Here is a 14,905-nt window from a genome sequence, read left to right on the forward strand (position 1 = left end):
TCACATTAATTAGTTGGAATTGTGTAATCCACTCGCAGAAAAGAGAACGCAGCAGGTTCTATTTTACCGCGGCTATCCGCAGCATAGAGCCTATTGTGCTCCATGCTCACGGATATACCCGCAGCCCATACGCAACTACATTGTATACGGGCTGCGGGTACCCGCGTCATCGCTAAGCGACGGTGCGAGAAATACAAACAACAAAAAAGGCGTACTGCACATGACCGCCTGTGTAAGTACGCAGTTATGCGCAGTACATTACGCGGCTGTACGCAGGGTCACAGCCGGGCTCACAGAAGGGGTCCCGCTGCGGGCCTCCGCAAGCGGATTCCGCCTATGGCTGCGTGAGCCCGGCGTTATTTAGACTGCTACTTGTAATACGTATTTTACAAGAAGCCCCGGGAACGCTCGCCTTCATGCTGTTCCAGGAGCAGCTTGTTGAGCGCCTTCTGTGTGAGACTGCCGCACCCCATCAAGCTTACGGAGACTCACGGGATGCCACTTTTTACACCCCATACCCACCACTGAGGTCAAGAAATGACCCCAAAAAGCATAAGAGGAGGGGGGATACCGGTTTTATTGCCCCATGGGCCCATTCCAACCAGCCTCCGTAATTGCCCCTGTCTTCGGAAATACCACACAGTTCACATTATTACTTTTATCTAAGATTTTGCCGAAAAGGGTGCAGAGTGTGTGAACAGGGGGGGGGGGGGGGGGATTTTTAGGGAGTCAATTTTTATTCCGTACAAATAAGCAAAGGGTCCTGGGATTTATTCAGTTGTGCCCTGAAATCCAACGGGTGTTCCCTCCTTTATAGGCCTTGCCATGGGTCCTGTAAGTAGATGAGGGCCACAATGGGTATGTTTCTGAACACAGGACAAACGGGGGTATCCATTTTGGGGTGAACGTCTTTATTTCTATGTACCCTGTACAAAAAAACTGTTTTTAAATTTAAAAAATTGCCGAAAAAAAATTGAAAATTGTAACTTTTTCCTTCTGCATTTCTTACATTCATTCAAATACTGTGGGGTCAAAATACACAGTACACGGGGGCGTGGCCTGACTGCAGCCAGGACGGTAGCAAAACTTTAAGCTCCGTCAAGCAAGTGCCTAAAAGCAACCAAAAATGTGTCCCAGAGATTAGAAAATTACACCTACCGTTGGAACAATACTAAATGTTGAGAGCCATGACAAAAAGGAAGCCTCCCAAGCCTCAGCCACAGCGGGTGAGAGACGTCTTCTCAGCGCGGAGCGCTGACCGCGATCCCACAGTGCAGAGCCGCGGGTACCACTCTCCTGCATCCTCGGATGAGAAGTGCTCTGAGCATCCCGACTCCCCTCATCTTCCTGAAAACGCTGCAGACATCGTTGAGAGTGCCGGGGGAATGCACACCCGATCAGCCATCCAGAAGGGGGTAAGTCACTTTACTAGTGAAGCGGACCCCAGCCCCGCCACACCCATCAAAATGGCGTCGGCTCACAAACAGCCTGCATGCAACAGCACATCCCCCTCTGCAAGTCCGGAGAAACAAAGACAAAAGATGTCTCCCCAGTCCCCAGTAATAAAACAAGTAAAGCAGGTGAAGGACCTCTTCTCAGCACGGAGGGCTGACCGCGATCTCACAGTGCAGAGCCGTGGGTACCACTCTTCTGCATTCTCAGATGAGAGGCTCTACGAACATCCCGACTCCCCTCATCTCTCTGAAAGCGCCGCAAGCACCACTGAGAGTATGGAGGGAATGCACACCCGTCCAGCCATCCAGGAGAGGGTAAGTAATTTTTCTATGGATGCAGACCTCGGCCCTGCTACTCCCATCAAAATGGTGTCGGCTCACAAGCAGCCTGTATCCAGCAGCACATCCCCCTCTGCTAGCCCAGAGAAACAAAGACCAAGGATGTCTCCCCAATCCCCAGTAACAAAGCACACACAATTTAAGCAATGTAATCACACATTTGAGGAAGATGATCCTATTCTCAGTGTTCCAACCTCTAAACAACCTGCTTCTGAGGGGTTTATTAAAAACATGATTCTTGCTCTGAGAGGCTCACTTCAGAGCGACATCTCCGCCATGTCTGCAACATTTAACTCCTCCATACAAGAATTAGGAGACCGCACAGACCACGTAGAAAACAAGATGAAAGAACTTACTACATCGCATAACTCCCTGATAGACGCACATTATGCCCTAACAGAGGAAGTTACAGCTATGAAAAACAAGATGGCAGACTTAGAGGATAGGAACAGACGCAATAATATAAAGCTGAGAGGAATCCCCGAAAGCGTCAGTCTGAATGAATTGAAAGAATTCCTATCAAACCTTATTGTTGCCTTGCTTCCAAACATTCCTCAACAAGAACTCACAATTAACAGAATCCATAGACTGCCTAAGCCTAGTCATGTGCCAGAAAAATTACCAAGAGACACTATCGCAAGAATTCATTTTTTTCACGTGAAGGAAGCCCTGATGCAGGCCGCACGTTAAGCAAATCCACTGCCTGAACCATATGCTAATATCCACCTATTTGCTGACCTTTCCCCTGCCACAATGCAGGCAAGGAGAGCCTTTCTGCCCATTACACTCACCCTGCATACAAAGAAAATTCCATATAAATGGGGTTTTCCCACCAAACTCCTGATCCACAGAGATGGCATCCTACATATAGCTACCTCCCCTGAGGAGGGGAAAAAGCTCATGTCTAAATGGGGACTGCCAGTTGATAACAAACAAAATGACACTTCGCTGCAGAGGTCAAAAAAGGTCGTTAATGAGTGGTCTTAATTTACTTCTTTATAAATCTGGATCATACCTAATCTCATTGGAACCCAACAAAGAAAACAAACTACCCTAAATAAAACGGGACACGTCAAATAAATTACCTACTACAAAAGGCGGACGCTGTCAGGTGGACTATTATATCGCCTTCCAAACAATGCAGGCAATAATTCCTGCTCTAACATTTGTTTTGTTAAACTGTTTCTTTTTCCAGTTCGTCGCCCAGAGATTCTACAAGACCCTGAAGAAGCTACCCGCAGGCGACTGTTCAGACTTTTCTGTTGATGTTCTTATTATGATTCTCGATATGCAAAATCCAGGCGCAGAAAGTCCACAAACTTCCACACCTATACATCTAATACCTAACTATTATGTCGGTTAAAATACTGTTTCAGAATGCTAGAGGGCTGAATTCCCCCTTTAAGAGATCTCTTGTATGGAGAGACGCCAACCGTACTAAAGCTGACATAGTGTGTATTCAGGAAACACATTTTCTGCATAATTCAACCACAAATTTCTCTAACAAAAATTTCCCCCAGATATTTACAGCAAATGCAGTAGAAAAAAGACACGCAGGGGTGCTGATAGCATTTAGAGCAAACATAAATTTTACGCTAACAAAACAATATGCAGACACAAGGGGGAGATGCCTTGTCTTGGTAGGCACTCTTAATGAGAAAAACATTACTTTGGCAAACATATACGCACCAAACAAAGGTCAGATTTCCTTCCTAAACAAAATTATCAAAAAAATCCAAAAAATCCAAAACGGTGACTTGGTCATATGTGGGGACTTTAATCTAATCTCAGACAAATCAATAGATACTACTGCTAAGCATAGAACTGCCCCAACATTACTCCCCTGGCTACATAAAGAGTCGTTATACGACTCTTTTAGATGCCTCGACTCCTCCTCGAGAGAATACACTTTCTTCTCACCACGCCACAAGTCTTTCTCTAGAATTGATATGTTCTTGGTAGACAGATGGACACTTCAGAAAATCACTGCCTTTGAGATAGGACTGACCACTTGGTCAGATCATGCCCCGATAACACTTACCTTTGCTTTGGGAGAAGCCCTAGGCAATGCCAGAATGTGGCGAAATAATGTGACACTCCTTAAATCTCCCTACAATACCTCCACAATTAACAACCACCTAAAAGAATATTTCAATTTAAATGCAAATTCTGATGCAACCATCTTCTCAATTGGGAACGTCCACAAAGCCTTCACCAGAGGTATTTTAATAAAAATGAGTGCCCAACGCAAGAAACGTAAACAACAACAAATAAACAATCTCCTAACCCAAATACAAAACCAGGAAAAACTACTACAAAACCACCAAATAATAAGCGACCAGAGAACCTTGTTGTCCCTGAGGAGAGAATTGAGATCACTTCTACTAGCAGAACACAATAAAAACACAGATTTCATGCGAGCGAATTACTACTCCTCATTTGATAATCCCTCAAAACTTATGGCGAACAAAGCTAAAAAAAGACAAATCAGAACCAAAATCCCATTCGTAGTCAAAGCAGAAGATCCCAAAACAAAACTCTCCCACCCACAAGATATAGCAGAAGAATTTGCAGTTTTATACTAAACTCTACAACTTAAAAGACGACACTTCTATATTCCAGCCAAATATGAACATAATTAATACATTTTTAAACAAAATGAACCTTCCCAAAAAAGAAAACGAGTTACAAGAACTCAATAGACCCATATCCATAGAAGAAATCCAAAAAATCATCAAAACTTTGAAAAACTTTAAGTCACCTGGTCCAGACGGATTTTCCAACGAGTACTACAAAATATTTTCAAATATACTCTCCCCTTACCTAGCTTCAACATTCAATGAAGCCATATCCATAGGCGAGTTCCCAAAAGAAATGCTACAACCAATTATTGTAGCAATTCCCAAACCAGGAAAGCCAACCGACTCCACAGTGAATTACAGGCCAATCTCACTACTAAATGTAGATATAAAAATTTATGCAAAAATTCTGGCTACAAGGCTTTCACAAATCTTACCTAACATCGTACATAGCAACCAGGTGGGATTTGTTAAAGGAAGACAGGCAGCAGATGGCACCAGGAGAGCGCTAAATTTGGCAGCAGATATGGGGAGGAGTCGGACGCCTTCTCTCCTCCTTGCACTGGATGCGGAGAAGGCGTTTGACAGGCTTCATTGGGAATACACATTTGCTACACTAAGAAAATTTGGAATAACGGAAAACTTCCTCACAGCAATCCGGGCGCTTTACTCTGCCCCGTCGGCCAGAGTTTTGGTAGACGGAGCCCTGTCATCTCCCTTTTGTATAACTAACGGAACCCGACAGGGCTGTCCCTTGTCTCCTTTACTGTTTATACTAATAATGGAACCATTTGCTGAATTAATTAGAGTATCTCCAGATATAAGAGGAATTCCCATAGGAAACAGATCACATAAAATAGGGCTCTTTGCAGACGACGTGCTTCTGACCCTGTCGGATCCCCTAAATTCACTAAGGGAAGTAATGAAAATTATAGATATGTTTGGGAAGTCCTCATACTACAGCCCAAATATAAGTAAATCCCAAATACTAGGCATAAATGTAAATACGGGCTTGAGAAGAGACATACAAAGGGAATTCTCATTTCAGTGGCCATCCTCAATTCCATATTTAGGCGTAAAAATCTGCCATCCACTAAAAGATATCATCTCCTTAAACTTTGATCCTCTCTTTTCCTCCATCCAATCAGAGTTAGACACGTTGAGAGGGAAAGATCCATCTTGGTTTGGTAGAATTGTATGGTATAAAATGCTCATATTACCAAAAATTCTATACTTATTCCGAACTCTGGTATATCCAATACCATACAACACTATAGATAAGTTTCAAAAACAACTACTGAACTTTGTGTGGGGGGGAAGGAGGCCTAGAGTGGCAGCCGGTATTTTGTACCTTAACCGCAAACAAGGTGGACTGGGAGTACCCAACCTATGGTTGTAATACCAAGCAATAAATATTAATCAATCGACCCTATGGCTTGAAAACTCCAGGTCAATACCGTGGCCACACATGGAAAAACACATAAACAGAAATAGATCCCTATTATCTCTACTACAAGCCTCAATCCTTAGTATCATTTACCCAGACCTCCATCTATACCTAGATACGCAATCCTTATCGCCCCCTATGCTCACGTCTCTTCAGGCATGGAACATTTACACATACAAAGTCATACAATCTCCCAAAAAGAAACTCTCAACAATTTCATTAGAACTGCTTACCTATTATATCCCTAACATTTCGATTGGAGGTTGGACCAGGAAGGGCATTAAGCTTATTACCGATCTTGTAAAAGACCATAAGATGATCCCATTTCAATCCCTTATGGAAAAATTTGATCTGTCTACAAAAGACCTCCATATATACTATCAAACCCAATCCTTTATTGAAAAAAAACAACTAGGAAGACTTATGTTACCAGCTGATCTAGTCCAGGTTTTTTCCGAACCCCATATATCTCAACAAAGCACTACAAGGAAGTGGTATAATGCCCTTTCTGGGGACATGGGAGAAACAAAAAAGGTTCATTTGATCAACTGGGAAAGAGATTTGGGAGAAAGCATTGCAACATCGCAGTGGTTGAGCTCTTTTGGGTGGGTAAATAAGGCCACCTTGAACGCAAATGTTAAACAAGTACATTATAAATTGCTTACAAGGTGGTACTATACCCCATCCAGATTAGCAAGATGCTTCCCCGCAGTAAACAACCAATGCTGGAGGGAGTGCGGAGGAGATGGTAATATATTCCACATATTTTGGGAGTGCCCTCTGGTCCAACCCTACTGGAATGAGGTTTTCTCAGTGTTACATGAAGTGATCAGCCTTAGGATCCCTCGATCCCCAAAAATCGCCCTACTACTGCTGGAATGCAACCTCATACCGCCTGAATACAGGAAATGGGTATGCCACTATCTACTTGTGGCTAAACTAATAATCACAAGAAAATGGAAGTCAAAATCCACCCCTAGCATTAAAGAATTAATCGATACAATTACAGACCACTATTCATTTGAGAAAATTATTGCCAATAATAACAACGACCGACATAAATTTGATCTCAGGTGGAATTTGTGGCTGCGCTTTATATCAAAACAACATACGTTTTAATTATAGTTTTTACTGTCTTGTCGTTCTTCATTTCTAAATAAATTCATGTCAATTATTATCACCTAAGTGAATGTTAAACATGACACCACAATGTATATTACTCATTGATTGTCTATACAAATATGCATAATTTGTATGAAAAGAAATAACCCAATAAAAAACTATTTGGATAAAAAAAAAAATATATGCAGTACACCCCTAGATAAATTTGTTAAGGGGTCTAGTTTTCAAAATGGGGTCATTTGAGGGGGTTCTTTATAGTTTTGGCCGCTCAATGGATCTATAAGTGGGCAATTGGGCCTGAAATTTATTCAGTTATACTCTGAAATCCAACGGGTATTCCTTTCTTGTAGGCCTAGCCATGTGTCCTGTAAGTCTATTAGGGCCACAATGGGTATGTTTCTGAACATAGGACAAAGGGGGGTATCCATTTTGGGGTGAAAGTCTTTATTTATATGTGTGCTGTACAAAAAAACCTGTTTTGAAATTGACGCAATAGCCCAAAAAATGAAAATCGTAATTTTTTCCTACTGCTTTGCTTAGATCTATTCAAAAATTGTACGGTTAAAATACACAGTACACCCCTAGATAAATTCGTTAAGGGGTCTAGTTTTCAAAATGGGGTCATTTGTGGGGGTTCTTTATGGTTTTGGCCGCTCAAGAACTCTACAAGTGGGCAATGGCGCATAAAAGGACTTCAAGCAAAATTTCTGTTCTGAAAGCCACCGATTACTCCTTTCATTTTGGGCCCCATTGTGCATGCGGACATAATATTAGGGCCACAATGGGTATGTTTCTGAACACGGGAGAAATAGGGGTATTCATTTTGGGGTGTAAATCCTCATTTTCATGTAAACTATAGGAAAAAAATATGTCTTTAAAATGACAGATTTGCAAAAATATGTACAAACAGGGGTATCCATTTTGGGGTGCAAGTCTTCCTTCATATGTGTGCTATACAAAAAAAGCTGTTTTTAAAATGACAGAATTGCCAAAAAAGCAGAAATCCTAATTTTTTCCTTTTGCTTTGCTTGAATTTATTCAAAAACTGTGGGGTCAAAATACGCAGTACACCCCTAGATAAATTCGTTAAGGAGTCTAGTTTTCAAAATGGGGTCATTTGTGGGGGTTCTCTATGGTTTTGGGTGCTCACGAACTCAACAAGTGGGCAATGGGGCCTAAAAATACTTCAAGCAAAATTTATGTTCTGAAAGCCACTGACTACTCCTTTCATTTTGGGCCCCGTTGTGCATCCAGACATAAGATTAGAGCCACAATGTGTATGCTTCTGAAAACAGTACAAACAGGGGTATCCATTTTGGGGTGCAAGTCTTCCTTCATATGTGTGCTGCACAAAAAAAGCTGTTTTTAAAGTGACAGAATTGCCAAAAAAACAGAAATCCTAATTTTATCCTTTTCCTTTGCTTGAATTTATTCAAAAACTGTGGGGTCAAAATATGCAGTACACCCCTAGATAAATTCCTTAAGGGGTCTAGTTTTCAAAATGGGGTCATTTGTGGGGGTTTTCTATGGTTTTGGGTGCTCACAAACTCTACATGTGTGCTATGGGGCCTAAAAGGACTTCAAGCTAAATTTCTGTTTTGAAAGACACTGACTACTCCTTTCATTTTGGGCCCTGTTGTGGACTCAGATATAACATTAGGGCCACAATGGGTATATTTCTGAACACGGGAGAAATAGGGGTATTCATTTTGGGGTGTAAATCCTCATTTTCATGTAAACTATAGGAAAAAAATATGTCTTTAAAATGACAGATTTGCAAAAATATGAAATTTTACTTGTTCTCCTCTAAATTGAATTAATTCCTGAAAAAAAACTGTGGGGTCAAAATACTCATGACACCCCTCAGTGAATACATTAAATGGTGCAGTTTTTTAAATGGGGTCATTTGTGGCGGTATCTATTATTCTGACACTCATGAGCCTTTCCAATCTTGGCTTGGTGTAGGAAAACAAAGTGTTCCTCAAAATGCTGAAAAGTAATGTTAAATTTGTACGTCTCCTAAATGGTTAAAAAAAAAAAGAAAGTTTTTCCAATGTGCGCCCAAAATAAAGTAAACGGGTGGAAATATAAATCTTAGCTAAAATTTCTATATTATGTTTGCACATATTTAAGATATTGCAGTTGGAAATGTGAAAAAATTACTATTTTTTTAAAATTTTCCCAATTTTGGCGCTTTTAATAAATAAACACAAATTCTATCGGTCTATTTTTTCCGCCTAAATGAAGTACAACATGTGGCAAAAAAACAATGTCAGAATCGCTTCGATATGCAAAACCTTTCTGGTGTTTTTCCATATTAAAGTGACACATGTCAGATTTGCAAAATTTGGCCTGGTCATTAAGGCGCAAACAGGCTTGGTCACTAAGGGGTTAAGTTTCCTGGGCTCCTCGACTCCTGCGCATGTGTCCGGCATTTTGCCGGCGGTCGCATGTGCAGAATCCAGGTAAGTTCACGGAAGAGGATCGCGTCGGGGTTCAAAAACGGAGGCCTCTGGTTAAAAAGTTTCATCTCCTCTCACCGATCGCATCGGTGAGGAGAGATGAAACTTCAATTTTTTAAAAACTTTTACGTGATCGCCATTATCCATTGTATAACTGCGAACACGTGACCAGGAACCGCTCACCGCGGCCCCCTGTGAAATCTCCAGGCTCTTGGCTCAATTTTGTAGCCAGGAGCAGGGAGAATTTAAATTATCCTGGCAATCCACAGCTTTTGCGCATGCGTCCGCCATTTTGGCGACGGGCGTGTGCGCAGAAGCTGGGGTAAGTTCCGCGGATAAATCCGGGTGCCTTATGCACGTACTTTCATCCTCCCTCATGGATATGATCCATGAGGGGAGATGAAACGTAAGTTTTTTAAACTTTTTTACACTTTTTTTTTAACTTTTTTACACTTTTTTTTTAACTTTACATGATCACTGTTATCCATTGGGTAACAGTGATCATGTCCCCGGTGAAATCTCTCTCCTCCTGGCTACACATGGCAGCCGGAAGCAGAGGGTTTTGAATTTCCCGGGGCTAGAGCCCCTCTGTGCACGCGCCCGATGTCAATCATCGGGCGCGCATGCGCAGAGGGGGACTTCGGGTCCCGGAACACCGGGGACATCGGCAGACCTGAGGTGAGTATTTTCACCTCCCCTCATGGATCGGATCCATGAGGGGAGGGGAAACCTGTACTTTTTAAAACTTTTTCGTGATCGCCGCTCACCGCGGTCCCCAGTAACACCTCCTGGTTCCCAGCTACCTTCAGGAGCCGGGAGCCAGGCGATTTTGAATTTGGCGGCGGCTCCCGGGCTTCTGCGCATGCGCGTGATGTCATTGTCTGGCGCGCATGTGCAGAAGAGCGGCGGCGGGTCCGGGAGGACTCCGTCACCGCAGAAAACCCCGGAGAAGGCGGGTGAATAATTTCAGCTGCCCTGATGGATCCAATCCATTAGGGCAGCTAAATCTTTAACTTTTTTTGTACTCTTTTTAACTTTTATGCGATCGGCGCTATCCCGTCCAGTGCCCATGGGGCTTTATTCTCTGCAGGACAAATGTTTTTACATCCTCAGAGAATAAAGCCCACTTGGGCAGGACGTAAAAAGGCAATGGGCTGGTCGTTAAGAGCTTAATAGTTTTTGCAAAATGATCCCTCAAAGCTGTGACTCAGACTGTCGTTTGAGCGCTCTTTTAGCGATCATCTGCTGGTGTAAATGGGCCTTAGGATTAAAGCCCACTTAGCTAGACCATAAAAAGGCACTGGGGCCGTCAGTAAAGGGTTAAGGGTCAGGTTGTTTCAGTCCTAAAGAACCAGATACTTTAAAAGTATTTCACCCATCTGGTGGTTTTACTGCCCTATTTTTTTCTTCAGCTACCTAAATTATTTTTGCTGTGATGCAAGAAATGCAGAGAAGGAGTTGGTGTGAGAGTGCAAGTACCGCCCGCTGCCCGCTGAAAGCAACCAGGGAGGCACTAGCATTCTCTTCACTTCACTCGTTTGTCAAATTTTTGTTTGTCAAAACTCGTTTGCCAAGTTCAAGGCCACGCTCAAACATGCCAACGGCAAAATTCCTCAATTTCACTTTTGTGATGAGGTGCACTAATCGCGCTAAAATAGAGCAGCCAGTGCTGGAAAATCACGGCATTAGAAACCGCCATGATAAAGCGCATGTCTGCGAGGCTCCTTTAAAACCAATGGGAGCCTTGTACTGCGATTACCGCGGCATTCTGAATGCTGCGGTAAAAAACGGATGTGTGAGAGTGGCCTTATCATAGTGAACAGGAGAACAGGCATACGAGATAGAAATCAGTAGGTTTTTGCCTCCCAACCTCTGAGCTTCTGCCTGTAACTACTGCCGTAAATGTGCCTGTCATTACCTGTTTGGAAAGTTTTCTAAGTAAAGTTTTTACCAGGCCTCTACCGTTCATGAGGAGGCCGGGTGCAACTAAGTGTGCTGGAAGCTGCTGGTCTCAAGAGATGGTTTGCTGGCCAAAGTGAAAAGGAACTGGGCTTTTGGTGCAAATTGTTCTGTGTTCGTGCAGCTGCAGCGAGCCATAACGTATAGTCAGGGAAGGACTCTTCGACAGCTGATACACTGCCCGTGCGAATGGATGAGAAAACACTAATTAAGCTCGGGACTTGATTGTGGCTATTATTCATATATGCGATTTTTAGCGGCGATCGGCCGAGAGTAAAGACGCATACGGTCGTGTGAAAGAGGCCTTATACTTGTGGAGCTGTGGTGGACTGTTTGCTGACAGAGGCATGTTACAGACTTCAATTTTCTGTCTGAGGAGATATTGTGCTGTTGTTTCACGCAGGATGGAATTCGGACACGCAGACATTTTTGCGCCACAATATTATCCCAATGGGATTTGAACTCCGAAATTTTTAAAATCCGTGCGTCTTTACTTCAAAACCACAAGATTAAAGTCCGCAGTGGAAAAGTTTTCTACTTCGGAATTAAGGACGTCTTGTGGAATTCTTGTTACGGCTTTCTAACTTACAGGAAATGTAATTCTACAATTAAAATCTGTGTAAAAAATAAAAATCGCCATAAATTCGCAAGCTCTTCCACAGACTAATGCCCTACACACATGACTGTATATACGACACTATTTAGCACCACCAAAAAACTCACACATTTTTGAGTGCGCAAAAAAAAAATTGCACTCGGAAAATATAGTACATTGGCGACCGCTTTCAGTCACGATTTTAAACGCCGCATCAACAGATAGGGCAAAACCTATCTTTTGCCGTGATGCGCTGGAAGTTCCCATAGACATTAAAGAAACCAGCAAAAAGGGAGGGGCGTGGAGTAACTTGGCGTACAGCGCTGGGAAAGGAGGCAGCTGGCTCTATTTAACCATTAGTAGTCATTCTGAGGATTTTTGTAAGCGCCCCTGTGAATGGCAGAAAATACGCAGCTAAGGTTCGGGCCTCGATCACAGCAATTCTTGATTCATGTGATTTTACGGTGCGTACGGTCGACCCTAAAATGCATACGCTCGTATGAAAGAGGCCTAATTCTGTAGGTTTAAAAAAACAACTAATTGACAAATCAGCATCTATGCTGCGTCCTGTGGTCCATTACACCTTGTGTGAAAGATTACCTAAAGCTTCTCTCTTGAGTGCAATCAGAATAATCATGACTTCTTTGGTACCACCAAATTTGAAAAGGGGAGAAAACGAAGAGGGCCCAACAGTACTACCTTTGCCCACTTTTCACCAACAACAGTCGGATAATGTAAAGCTGACTGCAAATGCCTAACCGAAAAAGCCACCTGATGCGCTGGAGGGGGATTCTAAAAGCTTCCGTAAAACCCAACAATAACCATGCATTTTCCACATCAGGATACCTATTTAGAAATGGCGCCATCTCAAGCTTTCACCGGGGTCGCCCCTTTGTCGAGCACCAGCCGCCCTTATACCCTTTCTGCACTTGAAACAACAGGACGACCCGTGTGATCCTCCAATGCAAACAAACAGCAGTGCCTAAACTTGCAACCCGCCCCAAATTTACACTGCCCATCATTAAACTGCCAGCAGAAGCCCGGTTTGTGCCCCGCTGACAATCCAGATTGACTGGCAGAATTGGCATCCCTAGCTGAGCCAGATGGCCTGGCTCCGCCCTGAAAGGGCTGCCCATAACTGGATGACGCCATCACTTTCAGCCACAGCCCAATATCCTTGCGATCCCACCAAGTATTGAGCCTAACTGCCTCCTCTGATGAAATTGCTCATCATAACGAAACCGTGCCTACCCCTCTAGATTTCTCCTGTTGCTCCAGTCTGCCATTTGCCAAAGTTGTCCCCTCCATTGCCCTAGCTCGTCCTGGGTCGGCGTGCCGCCCGTACAGATGCTACACGATCACCACCAACCACAGCCGCGGAGGGACCTCCCCACTTCCAGCCTCATGTTCCCGACGGTGTCTGGTATGCTCCTAGGAGCTCATCGTGATGGTGCTGCTTTATTTCTGAAGTCCGGTTCGCCCCCCCCTGGCTGGCACATCACCGAGGGGTCTAACTGTGGGCCTGGACCTCTCTGCCTGCCAACCGATGCTACTGCTGCCCTCCTCTGATGGCCTCCCACGTTGTCCACACTGCCTGGTCCTCTCCCCGGCCAGCTCATCCCCAGGAAAGCCGACCGTGTCCCCCACATGTTGTCTGCCGACAGGTGCCGCTAGCTGGGTAAATTACAATGTTCTAATCCCGCCTTCCTCTCAGATAATTGGCAAGCCTTTGATATACAAGAGGACAGGAAATTCTTTGTCCGAGTGTCAATACAACTGGCTTTTTGACAGGTAGATACTAATTTGCTATCCTTGGTCTGTTGGATGTTGCCTTTAGAGAGATAATTGCATTACCTTGCCTTAGCTGTGATGTAAATAAGCCCCATTCTCTTTCAGCCTCCAAAAATCTGCTTAGCTGGAGTTAGCATGAGGAGGTCTTATTTTTTGAATCAATTGCTAGTTAATGAAGTCTTAGGAAGCTCACTTAAGGCTCTGTTACACACAAAGATGGCTTTTGAGCGATCATTTTGCATAAACTACTACTTGGTATTAATGCCTATTAGTACCAATTAGTAGCCTGTGAGCCCCTGGGAGCTGTATTTAGAGAACAGACCACCCGCTGTTTTCTGAATAAATTCCCCCTTGTTCTGCCACGGGGCTGACAGCTGAGACAATGTAATCAGCGCTTCCCGGGTAGAACACAGTGCGTGGTCCTTCTTATCAGCTCTTCTGCCAAATGATGGATTTCATGCCGAACTGAAAATCATCGCTTGGCAGATGATGTTTACACCCAACGATTATTGCTCAAAAGATGGCTTTTGAGCGAATTTTGAGCAATAATCATTTATAGTGGCCCAGCACATCATCCTGGTCCCCTCCATAAATGTCATACATGTTTGTCTTATGTAGATGCACTGTGCAAAGCTTGTCTTGTCTTTTCCAGTGTGTGTGTTGCAAAGCTGCGGCACCAGATTAAATCAAATAAATCATTGCCTGCATGTAAATGTATCAGTCTGTCATGTCATGTGGGATAAGTGAGTGCATAAATAGGAGAGATAGAGAGCGGGAAGGAGGTTCCATCTTTTCTTCAGTGGTAGTTCCTGACTTAACAAAGAGCCATATGGAGGCACCTTCAGCTTCCATGTAGGTGAAGATGGAGGAGAAGGAGAAATACCCCGTAGTGACTGAGATCTGGATGTGAGTGGAGTGAGTCCCAAAACCGTAAGAGAGAGCATTCCTGAGTAATTTTGTATAGAGAGACTCATCGCAAAGGTACTAATTCAAACCACAAGTCTTTTTCCTATGCAGCCGTCCAAAGTTAGGATCACCGCGTAAAAGTACACTACAAGTCTCACCCATGCATCTTCAGTGCGGGGTGTTAATGCTAATCTTTTAAGTAAATAATTGTTGCCAGAGTGTCTGTGGAGTGACCACTGCCCCTTTTCTCT

The sequence above is a fragment of the Eleutherodactylus coqui genome, chromosome 6, assembly GCF_035609145.1.
Source record: "Eleutherodactylus coqui strain aEleCoq1 chromosome 6, aEleCoq1.hap1, whole genome shotgun sequence".
NCBI classification, from domain to species: Eukaryota; Metazoa; Chordata; class Amphibia; order Anura; family Eleutherodactylidae; genus Eleutherodactylus; species Eleutherodactylus coqui.